Raw genomic sequence first — 17,952 nt, 5'->3', positions numbered from 1 at the left:
ATGAATAGAACAATGTGGACAAAAAGTGAATGAATAATAGGGAGAGATGGGGGGTATGGGATGTTTTGGGTGTTCTTTTTTACTTTAATTTTTATTCTTATTCTTTGGTGTGTATATAATGAAAGTGTTCAAAAATTGATTGTGGTGATGAATGTACAACTATATAATGGTGCTGTGAACAATTGATTGTACACTGCAGATGATTGTATGGTATTTGAATATATCTCAATAAAATTGAACTTAAAATTATTTTTAATGTAAAAAAAACATGCAAGGATCTCAAGACACAAAGGACACTAGTTACTAATAAAAGGGACAATTCACTAAGAAGAAATAAGAATCATAAGTGTTATGCATCCAATCAAGGTGCTCCAAAGTACATGACACAAACACTGACAATACTGAAGGAACCAATAGATGTTTCCACCATAATTGTGAGAGACTTCAATACACACTCTCCTATAGATAGATAACTATTAGTAGGCTTTCTCAATCCCATGATGACAGGTCCAGACATCCTGTGAGTCATGTCCTACATTGCCAGGGAGAGTTACACCCCTGGGAGTCATGTCCCACATAGGGTGTAGGGCAATGAGTCCACTTGCCAAGTTGGCTTAGAGAGAGAGGCCACATCTGAGCAACAAAAGAGGTTCTCTGGAGATGACTCTTAAGTACAATTATAAGTAGGCTTAGCCTCCCCTTTGCAGTAACAGGCTTCATAAGGGTAATTTCCAAGATCAAGGTCTCAGCCTAATAAATTGGTAGTCCCGAATGTTTGCAAGAATATAAGGAATTCCCTACATGGATAAATTTAATATTTTCACATTTTCCCCCATCTCTCAAGAGGGCTTTTCAAGTAATTTTTTTTTATAATTTTTTTAATCCTCTGTCCAAATTACTCTAGGATGTATCACGGCTTCATGCTAACCAATATAAACAAACCAGATCTCACTCCCTATTCAAGGTTCCCTGTAATTATGGTGTCTGAATAAACTTATCATACAAGTTAAATTATATAATGTGCTACAGAAAGTAAAGATTTTCCACCAAATCTCTACCTTTGGTCTCACATAGAAGTTGAAGTTTTAAAACACAGTCAATATCCTTTACCCTTTAGTCTGGTTTGCCTTAGTTCTAATCAAGTCCATTTTGTTCATATCTCCAGTTGAAGTCTGATCTCTTTTTCAGCTTTTTTGACATTTGCTCTATGGGTAATGCTGACATTCATAGTTACCAAACTCTAGCTCTGAGTCTCAGGTGTCACACAGATACTCGAAGTTCCAAGGACAGACCAAGTTATACACAAGAGCTCAGCATCTCAGAATCTAGAAATAACTGTTACAACTCAGGAATAGATGTAACTGATGTAAGAGCTCACAATCTAGGAACAATTACAATAAGCCTTCCCTTGATAACCTGTGCTCTCAGATTCAATTCTAAGAGTTTGCATATTATAGTTAGCCCATATTAGTGAGGTGTTACATCTGTCTTTTCATTTCTGGCTTATTTCATGCAACATACTGTCCACAAGGTCCATTTATCTAGTTGCACTACCTTACGTCACACTGACTTTTAAACTAGCTATACAACATTTTCAATTTTTTGGCCTTCTGCAACTACCTTTATAAAAATAATTAAATAATGGGGTCTTTTGGTGAAGTGTGTGGAATGCAATTTTTTCACCGTTCTCAGTTCCCCAAAATAGATACATCAGGTGCCTTTGTTACTATAACAGTATCATCTAAAATAAATTCATTTAATTCTTGGTTTAACTTTGAATAATACTTTTCTATCTTTAGAAGTCTCTCACATATCTCATTTATGAAGGTTGTACTTTGAAGTATCATTTTATAATTCGGTGGCAAACAGCTAAAGTTAAAAATATAAAGCATGCACATATAGTCAGTGGATGGAAATGGAAAGAGTAGTATAATTCCATATTTTCTGGATGGATTAATTTAAGTACAGTGATTAGAATGACTAACAGACTTTGTTTCTTGAGTCTTAGGTCAGTACACTTTCTTTTTTTTTTTTTTTTTTTTTTTTAATTCAGTTTTATTGAAATATATTCACGAACCATACAGTCATCCATGGTATACAATCAACTGTTCACAGTATGATCATATAGTTATGCGTTCATCACCACAATCTATTTCTGAACATTTTCCTTACATCAGAAAGAATCAGAATAAGAATAAAAAATAAAAGTGAAAAGAGAATACCCAAACCATCCCCCCATCCCACCCTATTTGTCATTTAGTTTTTACTCCCATTTTTCTACTGATTTTTTTTTCAATTTTTTAACTTTGTTTATCAAAAAATTAAAAACAAACAGGCAAACAACAACCAAAAAAACCCCACAACATTTCAAACAAAGCAATGGATTAAGGAAAACAAATAACCTAAAATAACTACTTTGCTTCCAATATGTTCCTACCATACCCCAAGAAAATTAATAAACCATGTCCAAACAGAGGAGTAAGAAAAACAAATAATCTAAAATAACTACATTGCTTCCAACATGTTCCTACCATACCCCAAGAAAATTAACAACCCCTAAAAAACAAAGGAATAAGAGAAAAAAAAAAACCTAAAATAACTCTATTGCTTCCAACATGATCTTACTATATCCAAGAAAGTTTACAAACCATAATCATTCCTGAGCATTCCCATAACATTGAGATTACCCTCCATAGTTTATCTGTTCTTATTAGATTATCATTCCCCCTCCACTAATTGGTATCTCTAGGTCCCCTACATTCTACAGTATAAAACATTGTACATTTTTCACAGAATTCACATTAGTGGCAACATACAATATCTCTCTTTTTGTGCCTGGCTTATTTTGCTCAGCATTATGTCTTTTTTTTTTTTTTTTTTTTAATCTTCATTTTATTGAGATATATTCATATACCACGCAGTCATACAAAACAAATCGTACTTTCGATTGTTCACAGTACCATTACATAGTTGTACATTCATCACCCAAATCAATCCCTGACACCTTCATTAGCACACACACAAGAATAACAAGAATAATAATTAGAGTGAAAAAGAGCAATTGAAGTAAAAAAGAACACTGGGTACCTTTGTCTGTTTGTTTCCTTCCCCTATTTTTCTACTCATCTATCCATAAACTAGACAAAGTGGAGTGTAGTCCTTATGGCTTTCCCAATCCCCTTGTCACCCCTCATAAGCTACATTTTTATACAACTGTCTTCGAGATTCATGGGTTCTGGGTTGTAGTTTGATAGTTTCAGGTATCCACCACCAGCTACCCCAATTCTTTAGAACCTAAAAAGGGTTGTCTAAAGTGTGCGTAAGAGTGCCCACCAGAGTGACCTCTCGGCTCCTTTTGGATTCTCTCTGCCACTGAAGCTTATTTCATTTCCTTTCACATCCCCCTTTTGGTCAAGAAAATGTTCTCTGTCCCACGATGCCAGGTCTACATTCCTCAGAAATCCATCAGAAATTAACAGACCATAGTCATTCCTGGGCATCCCCAGAACGTTAAATAGCTTATCTGTTGTTCTTGGATTATTGTTCCCCCTTCCTTAATTGCTCTCTATTGCTAGTTCCCCTACATTCTACATTATAAGCCATTTGTTTTATATTTTTCAAAGTTCACATTAGTGGTAGCATATAATATTTCTCTTTTTGTGCCTGGCTTATTTCGCTTAGCATTATGTCTTCAAGGTTCATCCATGTTGTCATATGTTTCACAAGATCGTTCCTTCTTACTGCCGCGTAGTATTCCATCGTGTGTATATACCACATTTTATTTATCCACTCATCTGTTGAAGGACATTTGGGTTGTTTCCATCTTTTGGCAATTGTGAATAATGCTGCTATGAACATTGGCATGCAGATATCTGTTCGTGTCACTGCTTTCTGATCTTCCGGGTATATACCGAGAAGTGCAATCGCTGGGTCGAATGGTAACTCTATATCTAGTTTTCTAAGGAAGTGCCAGACTGACTTCCAGAGTGGCTGAACCATTATACAGTCCCACCAACAGTGAATAAGAGTTCCAATTTCTCCACATCCCCTCCAACATTTGTAGTTTCCTGTTTGTTTAATGGCAACCATTCTAACCGGTGTTAGATGGTATCTCATTGTGGTCTTAATTTGCATCTCTCTAATAGCTAGTGAAGCTGAACATTTTTTCATGTGTTTCTTGGCCATTTGTATTTCCTCTTCAGAGAACTGTCTTTTCATATCTTTTGCCCATTTTATAATTGGGCCGACTGTACTATTGTCATTGAGTTGTAGGATTTCTTTATATATGCAAGATATCAGTCTTTTGTCAGATACATGGTTTCCAAAAATTTTTTCCCATTGAGTTGGCTGTCTCTTTACCTTTTTGAGAAATTCCTTTGAGGTGCATAAACTTCTAAGCTTGAGGAGTTCCCATTTATCTATTTTCTCTTTTGTTGCTTGTGCTTTGGGTATAAAGTCTAGGAAGTGGCCGCCTAATACAAGGTCTTGAAGATGTTTTCCTACATTATCTTCTAGGAGTTTTATGGTACTTTCTTTTATATTGAGATCTTTGGTCCATTTTGAGTTAATTTTTGTGTAGGGGGTGAGGTAGGGGTCCTCTTTCATTCTTTTGGATATGGATATCCAACTCTCCCAGCCCCATTTGTTGAAAAGACCATTATGACTCAGTTCAGTGACTTTGGGGGCCTTATCAAAGATCAGTCGGCCATAGATCTGAGGGTCTATCTCTGAATTCTCAATTCGATTCCATTGATCTATATGTCTATCTTTGTGCCAGTACCATGCTGTTTTGGTAACTGTGGCTTTATAATAAGCTTCAAAGTCAGGGAGTGTAAGTCCTCCCACTTCGTTTTTCTTTTTTAGAGTGTCTTTAGCAATTCGAGGCATCTTCCCTTTCCAAATAAATTTGATAACTAGCTTTTCCAAGTCTGCAAAGTAGGTTGTTGGAATTTTGATTGGGATTGCATTGAATCTGTAGATGAGTTTGGGTAGAATTGACATCTTAATGACATTTATTCTTCCTATCCATGAACATGGAATATTTTTCCATCTTTTAAGGTCCCCTTCTATTTCTTTTAGTAGAGTTATGTAGTTTTCTTTGTATAGGTCTTTTACATCTTTGGTTAAGTTTATTCCTAGGTACTTGATTTTTTTAGTTGCTGTTGAAAATGGTATCTTTTTCTTGACTGTCTCTTCAGTTTGTTCATTTCCAGCATATAGAAACATTACTGACTTATGTGCATTAATCTTGTATCCCGCTACTTTGCTAAATTTGTTTATTAGCTCTAGTAGCTGTATCGTCGATTTCTCAGGGTTTTCTAGATATAAGATCATATCGTATGCAAACAATGACAGTTTTACTTCTTCTTTTCCAATTTGGATGCCTTTTATTTCTTTGTCTTGCCGGATTGCCCTGGCTAGCACTTCCAGCACAATGTTGAATAACAGTGGTGATAGCGGGCATCCTTGTCTTGTTCCTGATCTTAGAGGGAAGGCTTTCAGTCTCTCACCATTGAGTACTATGCTGGCTGTGGGTTTTTCATATATGCTCTTTATCATGTTGAGGAAGTTTCCTTCAATTCCTACCTTTTGAAGTGTTTTTATCAAAAAGGGATGTTGGATTTTGTCAAATGCTTTTTCAGCATCTATTGAGATGATCAATTGATTTTTCCCTTTTGACTTGTTAATGTGTTGTAATACATTGCTTGATTTTCTTATGTTGAACCATCCTTGCATGCCTGGAATAAACCCCACTTGGTCATGGTGTATGATTTTTTTAATGTGTCTTTGGATTCAATTTGCAAGTATTTTATTGAGGATTTTTGCATCTATATTCATTAGGGAGATTGGCCGGTAGTTTTCCTTTTTTGTAACATCTTTGCCTGGTTTTGGTATTAGATTGATGTTAGCTTCATAAAATGAGTTAGGTAGTGTTCCATTTTCTTCAATGTTTTGAAAGAGTTTGAGTAAGATTGGTGTCAGTTCTTTCTGGAAAGTTTGGTAGAATTCCCCTGTGAAGCCATCTGGCCCTGGGCATTTATTTGTGGGAAGATTTTTGATGACTGATTGAATCTCTTTGCTTGTGATGGGTTGGTTGAGGTCTTCTATTTCTTCTCTGGTCAGTCTAGGTTGTTCATATGTTTCCAGGAAATTGTCCATTTCCTCTACATTATCCAGTTTGTTGCCATACAGTTGTTCATAGTATCCTCTTATAATTTTTTTAATTTCTTCAGGAACTGCAGTAATGTCACCTTTTTCATTCATTATTTTGTTTATATGGGTCTTCTCTCTTTTAGATTTTGTCAGTCTAGCTAGGGGCTTGTCAATCTTGTTGATCTTCTCAAAGAACCAACTTTTGGTGATATTTATCCTCTCTATTGTTTTTTTGTTCTCTATGTCATTTATTTCTGCTTTAATCCTTGTTATTTCTTTTCTTGTACTTGGTTTAGGGTTGGTTTGCTGTTCATTTCCTAGCTTCTTCAGTTGATCCATTAGTTCTTTGATTTTGGCTCTTTCTTTGTTTTTAATATATGCGTTTAGTGCTATAAATTTCCCCCTTAGCACTGCTTTTGCTGCATCCCATAGGTTTTGGTATGTTGTGTTCTCATTTTCATTCGTCTCTATATATTTAGCAATTTCTTTTGCTATTTCTTCTTTAACCCACTGATTGTTTAGGAGTGTGTTGTTTAACCTCCAGGTATTTGTGAATTTTCTAAGTCTCTGATGGTTATTGACTTCTAATTGTATTCCATTGTGGTCAGAGAATGTGCTTTGAATAATTTCAATCTTTTTAAATTTATTGAGGCTTGTTTTATGTCCCAGCATATGATCTATTCTGGAGAAAGTTCCATGAGCACTAGAAAAGTATGTGTATCCTGGTGATTTGGGATGTAATGTCCTGTATATGTCTGTTAAATCTAATTCATTTATCAGATTGTTTAGGTTTTCAGTTTCCTTATTGGTCTTCTGTCTGGTTGATCTATCTATAGGAGAGAGTGATGTATTGAAGTCTCCCACAATTATTGTGGAAACATCAATTGCTTCCTTTAGTTTTGCCAGTGTTTCTCTCATGTATTTTGTGGCACCTTGGTTGGGTGCATAGACATTTACGATTGTTATTTCTTCTTGCTGAATTGCCCCTTTTATTAGTACGTAGTGGCCTTCTTTGTCTCTCAAAACATCCCTGCATTTGAAGTCTATTTTATCTGAGATTAATATTGCTACACCTGCTTTCTTTTGGCTGTAGCTTGCATGAAATATTTTTTTTCCATCCTTTCACTTTCAATTTCTTTGTGTCCCTGTGTCTAAGATGAGTCTCTTGTATGCAACATATTGATGGTTCATTTTTTTTGATCCATTCTGTGAATCTATATCTTTTAATTGGGGAGTTTAATACATTTACATTCAACGTTATAACCGTGAAGGCATTTCTTGAATCAGCCATCTTATCCTTTCGTTTATGTTTGTCATATTTTTCCCCTCTGTCTATTAATATCCTTTATTGTACCCGTACCGAATCTCTTTAGTACTGAACCTTTCTCCAAGTCTCTCTGTCCTTTCTTTGTTTCTCTGTCTGTAGGGCTCCCTTGAGTATCTCCAGTAGGGCAGGTCTCTTGTTAGCAAATTCTCTCAGCATTTGTTTGTCTGTGAAAAATTTAAGCTCTCCCTCAAATTTGAAGGAGAGCTTTGCTGGATAAAGTATTCTTGGCTGGAAATTTTTCTCACTCAGAATTTTAAATATATTGTGCCACTGCCTTCTCGCCTCCATGGTGGCTGCTGAGTAGTCACTACTTAGTCTTATGCTGTTTCCTTTGTATGTGGTGAATTGCTTTTCTCTTCCTGCTTTCAGAACTTGCTCCTTCTCTTCTGTGTTTGACAGTGTGATCAGTATATGTCTTGGAGTGGGTTTATTTGGATTTATTCTATTTGGAGTTCGCTGAGCATTTATGATTTGTGTATTTATGTTGTTTAGAAGATTTGGGAAGTTTTCCCCAACAATTTCTTTGAATACTCTTCCTAGACCTTTACCCTTTTCTTCCCCTTCTGGGACACCAATGAGTCTTATATTTGGACGTTTCATATTATCTATCATATCCCTGAGGTCCATTTCAATTTTTTCAATTTTTTTCCCCATTCTTTCTTTTATGCTTTCATTTTCCATTCTGTCATCTTCGAGGTCAGTGATTCGTTGTTCAACTTCCTCTAGTCTTGTACTATGAGTGTCCAGAATCTTTTTAATTTGGTCAACAGTTTCTTTAATTTCCATAAGATCATCCATTTTTTTATTTAGTCTTGCAATGTCTTCTTTATGCTCTTCTAGGGTCTTCTTGATTTCCTTTATCTCCCGTACTATGGTCTCATTGTTCATCTTTAGTTCTTTGAGTAGCTGCTCTAGGTGCTGTGTCTCTTCTGGTCTTTTGATTTGGGTGCTTGGGCTTGGGTTATCCATATCGTCTGTTTTTTTCATATGCTTTATAATTTTCTGTTGTTTTTGGCCTCGTGGCATTTGCTGAACTTGATAGGGTTCTTTTAGGATTTGTAGACCAATTGAAGTCCTTATCTCTAATTTATCAGATCTACAGCTTCGTGGAGTACACTTTCTCTAACTAACCAGCAGGTGGCGTCCACGAGCCACCTGTTCTCCACAAGCCAGTTCTCCCCTGCTTAGCCTTTTTTGGTGAGTGGGGGAGTGAGTCTTGTGGGGTCCAATTGGTGTACCAAGCTTGCTTGTGTATTTGGTGTTGCCTGCCCTATATATGGGGCGTGTTTCTGGGCAGTCAGGGAGGGGGGGGTGGCTCTAACAATCAAATCTCCCTGGTGATCCTAGAGTTTTAAGGCTGCTGCAATAGTCTAATCCTTCAGTTCAGTCCTGCCACAGTTTGTCTCTGCCACTGACCCACAAGTCCTTGGTATTGGCGTATGGCTCCTGAGACTTGCAAGTGGGCCCCTATTCCAGGCCGTGCACCCCGGGTCCTCTGTTGAGGGATGACTGTGCTATGTCACAGGTGAGTGCCGTCCCCCCAGGGCAGTTCTGGGCTGCTGGGCTGTGTAGGGAGGCTCCCAGTCTGCTGAAATTATGGCTGAATGGGGCTTTGTTAATTCACACTGCTCTACCTTCTCAACTCTGGGACAATCAGCTGAGGTTGCAGGGAAGGCTAATGTCCACGCCCAGTTTTGTGGTGTGTGCCTGTTATTTAAAGCACTTCCGTCACACTGGGCTGTCTGGGGCAGTTCTGGGCTATGGGGCTGGCGATGGGCAGGAGTGTTTCCTGTCCACCAGGATGATGGCTGTGAGCGGACATCCCCCTTTTCTTGGGAAGTTGTGGTGTTTAGTGAATTTTCTCAGCCACTGGATTATTGCGTTTTGTCTCAGAGCTCTCCTAGTTCTGCTCTTGACTTGACCTGCCCAAATAGCAAGTCTTTGAAGCTTTCCGTATTGGGCTTCTTAGAGTAATTGTTTTAGAAAAAGGAAAAAGGATTAAAAAAAAAAAAACAAAACAACAACAACAAAAAAAACGGGCCCTCCTCAGAGATCTAATGGGTTATTGAAATGCTAAGAGACAAAGCAACCAGGGCCATTAAGGAAAGGTCCACAGGGCAGAGAGATCAGCTTTTTTCTGGATTTGCATATGCGCCTCAGGGCCCTTCCCCTTTCTATGTTCACCAGAACTCCAAAAATCCTCCGCTTTTATTTTGGAGTTTTTCGTGTTGTTTTTTTTCTATGCCTGTCTCCTCTCTGCTGGGCTGGCTGCTCTCAGATTCTCTGGTGTCTGGTCTCAGTCTATCTATGGTTGGAGTTTGTATCAGTAGAATGAGTTTCCGATAAGGGCTGCCACTGCAGTTCTCCCTTCTCCTTCCCGGAGCTGACAGCCCCTCCTCCCCCCGGGACTGAGCCTGGCAGGGAGGGGCGCGGGTCCCCTGGCCACAAAAACTTGCAGATTTCGCTGATCTCAGCAGTTCCACGTTTTCATGAGTGTTGTATGAAGTATGCCGAAACTCAGATTGCTCTGTGGTGTCCAGTCCACGCAGTTCCTGGCTTTCTACCTACTTTCCTGGAGGAGTAACTAAAACATACAGCTCACCAGTCTGCCATCTTGCCCCGCCTCAGGTCAGTACACTTTCTAGTTTTGATGATACCTGCTTTCAAATTGCTTTCCTGCTTAAGCTGCCATTAAAATTAGTGAAAGACCAGGCACTGAAGAAATTAGTCTAGAACAAAAAGAAAAGATCAGATTTTAATGCAAAAGTACACTTAAAGCATTAGTATTGTACTAAAACTGATATTAATTCTTTAGGCAGGTAAAAGTTTTTGTGGGTCAAGTTTTTCTTTGTTTTATTTTTAAGCTATTGATGCAGTGCTTGCTGTGCTAAGGGAACTAACTAAAAGTTGAAATTCTTCAAGTTATATTTGGGCCTCTTCTATTGACTTAGCAGGAATATAACTTTGTAGAAAGCATTTATAAGAATAGTTTGTTGTTTTAAAAATGGGGGACTGGAATGTTGAATACAGTATGTTATCATTGTGAGGCTATGTTGATGAAAATAGTACATCTTTTGCCATGAGTATACCCTATTTTATTTTCACTTACCTTCAGTAACTTTAGCTTTTCTACACCCACAACCCCTCTGATAATGGATCTATTAATTTAATAGTCTTATGTATATTTATAATTCTGTAACATTTGTTGACACATTGCTGTTGCTAAATACAGCATAAACTAATACTTTTCTTTTTTAGGTTACATTTTCCCCCAAGATGACCACTTGAAGAAATTTGTTGTCATGAAACCATATACTCTATTCTGTTTACTATCACTTTATAATACATTCATGACATACATGGCTATTTTTGTTTTAAACCCTAGATTAGGGTATTGATTATCAAGGTGTTATCAGGATTATCAGATATATAAATTGGTCAAGGTGCCTACTTGGAAATATCAAATTTATATAAAATATAAAATATATGTCCATTAAATATAGGTAAAATTATATAGGTGTTATCAGGGTTATCAGATATATAAATTAGTCAATGTGCCTACTTGGAAATATCAAATTTATATAAAATACAAAATATATGTCCATTAAATATCGGTATAGTAAAAGACTGTCACTTAACAGTGTGTTTGCTTTTTTTCTTTAAATTCAGTTTTATTGAAATACATTCACACACCATACAATCATCCATGGTATACAATCAACTGTCCACAGTATGATCACATTGTTATGTGTTCATCACCACAATCTATCTCTGAACATTTTCCTTACATCAGAAAGAACCAGAACAAGAATAAAAAATAAAAGTGAAAAAAGAACACCCAAACCATCCTCCCATCTCACCCCATTTGTGCTTTAGTTTTTATCCCCATTTTTCTACTCATCCATACACTAGATAAAGGGGGTGTGATCCACAAGGTCTTTACAATCACACTGTCACCCCTTGTAATCTACATTATTATATAATTGTCTTCAGGAGTCCAGACTGCTGGGTTGGAGTTTGGTAGTTTCAGGTATTTACTTCTAGCTATTCCAATTCATTAAAACCTAAGATGTGTTATCTATATAGTGCATAAGAATGTCCACCAGAGTGACCTCTTGACTCCATTTGAAATCTCTCAGCCACTGAAACTATTTTGTCTCATTTTGCATCCCCCTTTTGGTCAAGAAGATACTCTCAGTCCCACAATGCCAGGTCCAGATTGATCCCCAGGAGTCATATTCTGCATTGCCAGGGAGATTTACAACCCTGGGAGTCGGGTCCCACATAGAGGGGAGGGCAGCGAGTTCACCTGTCAAGATGGCTCAGTTAGAGAGAGAGAGGGCCACATCTGAGAAACAAAGAGGTACTCAGGGGGAGACTCTTAGGCACAACTACATGCAAGTTTAGACTCTCCTTTGTGGTAACGATCTTCATAAGGGCAAGTCCCATGATCGAGGGCTCAGCACATCAAACCGCCAGTCCCAATGTTTGTGACAGCATTAACACCAGTCCAAGTGAGGAAGTCCAACACATCCACACCTTCCCCCAGATCCTCGGGGCTGGGGGGGGGGCTGTAAATATATTTTTTATTGTCTGCCCAAATTACTCTGGAATATGTCACTATTTCACTCCAGCCTATACTAACCTACCGTATCCCACTTCCTATTCAAAGTTCCATGCAATTGTGGTATTTGAACAAACTGACTGTAGAGTTGTACCGTTTAGAAAATTTAGATCCTGTACCAAATAGACATCTCTTCCCTTGGTCTCATATGGAATTTGAAGTTTTAAAACACAGTCAGTTTCGACCTTTACCCTTTGGCCTGGTTTGCCCTGGTCTTAACCAGACCTGCTTCACTGATATCACTAATTGAAGTCTGGGCTCTTTTTCAGCTTTTTTTTTTTTTTTTTAACAGTGGCTGTATGCACTAATACTGACATTCATATCTGCTGAGTTTCAGGTGTCTCAGAGATACGCATTGTTCCAGAGACCAATCAGGTTATACACTAAGGGATCAGCATCTCAAAGTTTAGAGATAGGCATTACAATTCAGGGATAGAGTTAACTGCTGTAAGAGCTTACAATCTAGGGACTATTACAATAATTATGTCCATGTTAGGCTATGTTCTAACATTCAATTCTGAGTTTACACATTGTAGTTAGTCCATATTGGTGAGGCATTAAAGTGTTTGTCTTTATTTCTGGTGTACTTCGCTCAAATACTGTGTACAGGATCCATTCACCTCGTTGTGTGTCTCACAGCATCACTCCTTCTTGTAGTTGCTCAATGTTCCACTGTATGCGTACACCATAGTAGTGTGTTTGCTTTTTAAAGTAGTATTACAAAAAATCCTCTTACTATGGAAAAATTTGCTATTCAGATTAGATGCATTCTGATAAAATTATCAGGACTATTTGACAGTTGAAAGAAATTATATTATCTCAAATCTTTGGGTGCAAATTAAAATCACAATAAAATAATACTGCATACCATCAGATTGACCACACCAAATGTGGTGAATATATGCAATAACTGGAACTCCAAACATTGTCAGTAGGTGTTTAAAAATGGTCAAATCGCTTTCGGGAAAAGGTATGGCAGTTTCTTATAAAACACAGTTTCTTATAAAACATACACCTATCTTGTGACCAGCAATTCTACTCCTAAGTGTTTTACCCAAGAGAAATGAAACCTTCTACAAAATGACTCCCTCAAGAGTGTTTAATAGCACTTTTATTCATCATAGCCAAAAAATGGATACAGCCCACGTCCATGAAGAGAATACATTAACTATTGTATATTTATATAACGGAAAACTATTCAACAGTAAGATACAAATGAACTATTAGTATGCAGTAATATGGATGAATATCAAAAATACTTTGCTGAATGAAATAAACTTTAAGTAAAAGATTCCATTTATTTGAAGTTGAGGAATAGGTACGATTGATCTATGGTAGCAGAAAATAAGAACAGTGGTTGCCTTTGAAAGATGGATTGACTGGAAAGGATCATAAGGGAACTTTCTGGAGTAATAACAATGTACCATATCTTGATGGGGATTTGAGTTACACAGGTGTAATGATATGTCAAAATTCAGTGAATATACATTTAAGATATATCCATTTTATTGCATGAAAATGTTTAATTAAAAACTGTAGAAATATTGAATTCTAATTAATTTATGCATGTTAAAGTGTTTAGGAAGAAGTATACTGATATCTGTAGGTTACTTTACTATGCATCAAAAAATCAGAGGGATAGATTGGTTGCAAAATACTAATGGCAGAATCTAAGTGATAGGTATATGAATATTCACTGTAATATTCTTGCAGCTTTTCTGTATGTTGAAAATTTTCATAATAGAATACCAGGGAGAGTAAAAAGCATCTGATACCCCCCAAAGCAACTGCTTCCTTAGTTACTGCATGAAGAGAAGCAAAATAAGTAATAACTTCTGACAGTTAAGCCATTTGCTTATTACATTTTTGGCTGCATATAAGTGTTTACAGAACCAATATGAAATGCTACTGGATTTATCACGTTATTTTGTTTTATATATATCAATGGAAATTAGCTTGTTTATCTAATCTCAGCTCATCCTTTCAAACTCTAGTAGGTTTAGAAGTTCTTAAAAATGGGATACTTTGTCATTATTTTCAATATTAGAAATTCTACCTCTACCTCTGTCCTGAAAGTTTACTTGAGGTGCTTTTAGAATTTATAAGAATTAAATATTTGAAAGGCCATTTGTTGGAATTTTTACATAATCATATATGGTTAAAATAAAGCGGAAAAATAAATTACAGTACTCATTGCTGAATTTATTTAAATTCTGGTAAACACGATTAGTTCCACCCATATGTTAACTATACAGAGTAGAAAGAAGGAATCTATAATCTGCTACAGAATTTTGCCTGGCTGCAGTTTTCCTTAGGCTTATCAGAATAATTTAGAGGACAGGAAGGAGAATGAAAGGTAATTATAAACACTTCATAAATTTTGGTTCATTTGTATATGTTTTGATATTAACTCAGTTGTAATAAATTTGCACTTAAGTAGGATCTCTGAATTCCATCTAAAATGTATGCTACAAATAATTAAAGATTTCAGGTTTACAGAAAAGAATCTGAAGGCAAAATGACTAATCCAAGGTCATAGCATAAATTAAATAGTATAGAATCTGAGTTTAGCATTATTGATTCTTTATGTGTTGATTTTATTGCTGGAATCATTTCTTTCTCTCCCTATTTTGCTTCATAGTCAAATGTATTTGATTCAACTCACCGAATATGCACTTCTTAAGGTATCATTTTATCTTACTTGCTATATTCAAGGATCAAGATTTCTAACGCATGTGTCTCTGTGTTATTGGAGTAACTATCACCCTCTTCCTGAAAAGCAGTCCAATCTCTAATAAAAAATAAGGGCTCTAGTTCAATCTCTAGTAAAAAAAAAATAATGGTAATAAGTTTTTAAATAGCAGAATAACAATGGCATTGCCTGAGTCTCTTAGAAATCATCAAAAAGGGTCGGGGAGAGAGGGAAGGAGAACAAGAAAAATGCAGACTCCATCTTCAATAAGAATAGGAGATAATTGTAACACCAAATCACAAAATTGAGAAAGGGTTACTAAATGCAACAAAGACCAAATGGTATGAGGAAATGACAAGATACAATGCCTACATCTGCAGATCTCAGCAAAAACCAGTATTCTCAAAGAAAGTGATCTGCCCTGAGAGGCAAAGTCAATGATTTTGTAGCCACACACAGGCTACCAGTAGGAACTTCTCAATACCTGGTTTGGTACCAAGGAGAAGGAGAGGAGAAGCTGTATGAAGGACTGGAAATATATCATATATTTTAAAAAAGGAAAGAGACCCTGTAATATGAGCAGCTTTGTAACTACCAATATATGTTAGCTGGAGAGAAGTTAAGAATAAAATAAATCCCTTACACATACTCTTGTGTCCTAAGGAATTATTGTGAACTAGGGGGAATTCTTTGTAGCTTGGATCAGGGACCTGGCCTCTTTTCATGTGAACCTCAAAAATAGCTAGTCATTTATAGATACCTAATTGTCATAAAGGAATCTATATAAAAAATTACAATTTTAAAAAAAGTTGAAAGGAACAAAAAATAAAAAAACAAATGGCAACTGAAACACTGCTGAAAAATGAAAAACAGAGCTGATGAAAGTCGTAACCAAATATATTGCCTTGAATAATAATGATAAAAATACCCTCAATCTCACAAATGCTGTGATAAACTAGAAGTCAATGCAGAGGTAATTCAAGGAAGATTTAATGTAGAAGATGAAGCCTTAGCTAACATTACTCAGGAAATAAGTGGAAGAGAAAAATAAAATTGTTTATGAATTGAAAGGTACATTGGAAACAGCAAAAGGAGAATAGACAGTTCTGAAAAACATAGTAAGGGACATGGAGGGAAAACCTGAGGAAAAAAATGAACAAAATGAAATGGAAATTAACCAAATGTTTAAAAGGAATTAACCAATATTAGATATGGAACATGGACAAAGAAGAATAATTGTTGTCCCTAAAGAATAAATCTCAAATAATGGAATATAATTTATAAACTTTTCAAGGGAACTATTCATAAAACAAATGCAGACTTGAATCCATAGATTGAGAGGGTACATCATGAGCTGGGAAAAATTTACATACACTAATTAACACCGAGACATGTTCTAGCAATGTTACTGGACTGACTGCAAAAATAAAAAATGAATCCAAGCAAAAAGAACAAATATATGAGGGGAGAAAGATTCAGACTGGCTTCATAAGTCTCCTCAGAAAAATTCAATGCCAAAAATAGTGGAGCAGTAACTATAAAATCCTCAAAGACAAAAAGTGTGACCCAAGAATTTTATATCTAGTCAAAAGTCTAATTCAGGTAAAAAGGGAATAGATATTGTTGAACATGCAAGAAGAATGAAAACATGATTTCTCCTAATGTCTTCTTGAGAAACTACTAGAGGACATACTTCAGCTAACCAAGTGATAAAGAAAGAAAATATAGCAAAAGACATGGTGTGAGCATTAAATCCATAGGATTAATGTGCGGTTTATTATTCCAGAACAGAACTTATGTGTAAGAAATGTAGATACTATATAACCCAAAAGACTTGGGAGGATCAGGAGGATGTATTCTAAGAAAATCTAGAAACCAAGCAAATAAATCAAGAAAAAGGAGAACATGGGATCTAGAAAACAGGAGACCCAGTACAAAGGAGCTCCGTGAGGAAGTTCCAGGATATCACTTGTATACCAAGCTCAGAGTCAAGGAGTTTTCCAGGAAAAGAAAAAGGAGCTGATTTGTTTGAGCATATGGAAAATATTATTAAAAGACATACCAAAATGACGGAGCATTTGGAGAACAAATGATAGATGTGTAGGAAACCAAGCAAATGAGGCTGTTACCAACTCTAGGTAAAACGAAATGGTTGGCAGTAGTCTGGACTCCTGAAGATGATTGTATAACAATGTGGATTACAAGGGTAACAGTGTGATTGTGAAAACCTTATAGATCACACTCCCTTTATTAGTGTATGGATGGATGAGTAGAAAAATGGGGACAAAAACTAAATGAAAAATAGAGTTGGATGGGAGGGGATGATTTGGGTGTTCTTTTTTACTTTTATTTTTTATTCTTATTCTGATTCTTTCTGATGTAAGGAAAATGTTCAGAAATAGATTGTGGTGATGAATGCATAACTATATGATCGTACTTTGAATAGTTGATTGTACACCATGGATGACTGTATGATATGTGAATATATTTCAATAAAACTGAATTTAATTAAAAAAAAAAACCCACAAAATAGTTGGGCATTGCAATGTAACAGAAAAGCCAAGGAAGCCAAAAGGTTGCTGGCCAGCCAGAAGATACCAACCCTGAGAGGAAGCAAGCTTTCTAGCTTCTGAAACCTGAAATACTACACAGCACTGAAATTTAATGAACTGCAAGAACTCACATGATGTGGATGAATCTCATAGACATGCAGTCAAGTGAAAGAAGCTGGGCTCAATTATTATGCAGTTTCCACAGATATCCAGCCTGTGCTATTCCTGGTTGTAGACCCCAGCCTTCAACCAGTTGTGGCACTCATAGAGAGACCCTTTGTGCCTTGATGCTCTCAGTTTGTTGATTCAGCACCCATGTGTGCTCATGATGATGGTCCATTGCATTATACCTAGAATCTTAAATGCTTCCATGCAGCTCCTCTCTCAGATTATTGCCATGATGCCACAAAACCAAAAGATCAAGAAAATCTTGCACTACAGTTGACTCTGAGGTTGACTAAACAATCTTTGAGTGGTGAAGATGTGGATCTCTAGCTTCCATTCTATTGGTTAACCTCTTATAAGTGAGAGAATGACCAAAAGGAGGGACTGAGAGACTAAATATACAAACAAGACAATGGCCAAATCATATATAAAATAGAGC

This window comes from Choloepus didactylus, chromosome 18 (genome assembly GCF_015220235.1).
Source record: "Choloepus didactylus isolate mChoDid1 chromosome 18, mChoDid1.pri, whole genome shotgun sequence".
NCBI classification, from domain to species: Eukaryota; Metazoa; Chordata; class Mammalia; order Pilosa; family Megalonychidae; genus Choloepus; species Choloepus didactylus.
The sequence above is the reverse complement of the archived record's forward strand: the minus strand, read 5'-3'. Positions refer to the sequence as shown.